This window comes from Colobus angolensis, unplaced genomic scaffold, assembly GCF_000951035.1.
Source record: "Colobus angolensis palliatus isolate OR3802 unplaced genomic scaffold, Cang.pa_1.0 Scaffold258, whole genome shotgun sequence".
Classification (NCBI taxonomy): domain Eukaryota; kingdom Metazoa; phylum Chordata; class Mammalia; order Primates; family Cercopithecidae; genus Colobus; species Colobus angolensis.
The window spans coordinates 4,676,783-4,678,584 of record NW_012115799.1 but is presented as its reverse complement, the minus strand read 5'-3'; the positions used below and the strand labels follow the sequence as shown (position 1 = coordinate 4,678,584).

Sequence of the window (1,802 nt, the reverse complement as noted above, 5' to 3'; positions counted from 1 at the left end):
TAAGGCTATGAGATCTACTGAATTGAATTGATTTACAGAAATTAGATTTTCATGCCCTCCCTCGTTGTTACTGTTGTTTATACAGCTTACATATTTTCTAGAGCAGGAATCTTCTTTTTTTTTTTGAGACGGAGTCTGGCTCTGTCACCCAGGCTGGAGTGCAGTGGCCGAATCTCAGCTCACTGCAACCTCCACCTCCCGGGTTCACGCCATTCTCCTGTGTCAGCCTCTGGAGTAGCTGGGATTACAGGCGGCCGCCACCACGCCTGGGTAATTTTTTTGTATTTTTAGTAGAGACGGGGTTTCACAGTGTTAGCCAGGATAGTCTTGATCTCCTGACCTTGTGATCCGCCCGCCTCGGCCTCCCAAAGTGCTGGGATTACAGGCGTGAGCCACTGCGCCCAGCCTCAAAGTCCACTTTTAAGCACACGATATTATGAATATTAAAAAGCATGTATGCTCCCCAGAAAAGGCAATTCAGCATTTTCAGAAAGAGCATTTGGTAATATTCAACGCATAAAGAGACTGTGCTTGGGGCCATCCACTCTCCAGATTTTCAGTGTTTCCTGGCTTTTCAACTGTTGATCAGAATAGCTACAGAAGGCATCTAGGGATCTGACATAATAACCCTTACCTAGATGTTTGATGTGAAGATGTCAATGAAGGCAGTGAAGTTAGAATTCATAAATTCCATGCTCTGGAAAGAAGGGGCCAATTTACTGCAGCTCAGCTGAACTGCTTACTGATGTTGCTGATCTTCTCAAATCTGTGGCTATCATGATGCTCTTTGCACTGGTAATGGGAAATAACCAAGAATGTAGCTCTTTCAAACAGCAGAACTTCATCGACTTCAAGAATTTGAGCAAAATTCCTTGTGTTCATCTTCAGCTGCTGAACATTCAGAATCAGCTGATAGGCAATACTGAACCAGGCTTTGTAGAGTTTTTCATCCCAGGTGGATGTTTGCAAATAAGCACACTCTACTGGGTGAGACAAACAAATCAAGTCCAGGTATGGATGAGGCTCCAACCATACTGTTCAGAGACTCTTGATCTGAAAACCTGTGAACTAATCCAGCCACTGCACTCCAGCCTGGGCCACAGAGCGAGACTCCGTCTCAAAAAAAAAAAAAAAAAAGAAAGAAAACCTGTGAACTAGCAAGACAAATTACCTATCCCATACATGGCCAACATATAGTGGTGGGACAGGAATAGAATAACTGCAGTAAATATTTCCATTAAATAAAGGAGGAAAATAGGAAATCACCGATCCATTGAAATTCTAAAATCTACCTGGGCATATGTTACTATTAGCAGTTAGGCCTAATCCTGCTTTCTGAGAATGATTTTCTATGATTTTTGGCTCTTCCCTTTGGGATCTTGGTTTTGCCCTCTCAGACATTCTTTTCTGCAAGAACTGTTCAGTTTTCGCAGATGAGTAGCCTCCTCAGCCTGCTGCCTGCTCATAGAAGTTTGAGGGTCCAGAAGTTTTTTTTGACTTCCTATAGTCTCTGGTGTATTTTTGTTTGTTTGTTTGTTTTAATGTGAACTGACGTAATGACTTGTCAAATTTTGCAGATTCTTTTGTGTATCAACTTATAATCGATTTTGTTAGGTAAAAGCCACATCCACAAATATCTTCTAGATAGGCCCTTTTCTACCTCAGGCTCCCTGTGAGGCTGCTATGGGGCAATGCCCTTAAGATTCTTAGAAACCTTGAAGTTTGGCCGGGCGCAGTGGCTCAAGCCTGTAATCCCAGCACTTTGGGAGGCCGAGACGGGCGGATAACGAGGTCAGGAGATC

General features: G+C 43.2%; 1 pseudogene; it reads right to left on the bottom strand.

Annotated features, from left to right (window-relative positions):
* Nucleotides 1-509: 509 nt before the first annotated feature.
* The window catches only part of LOC105515295, an 8,682-nt pseudogene continuing 7,389 nt past the window's right edge, over nucleotides 510-1,802 (bottom strand).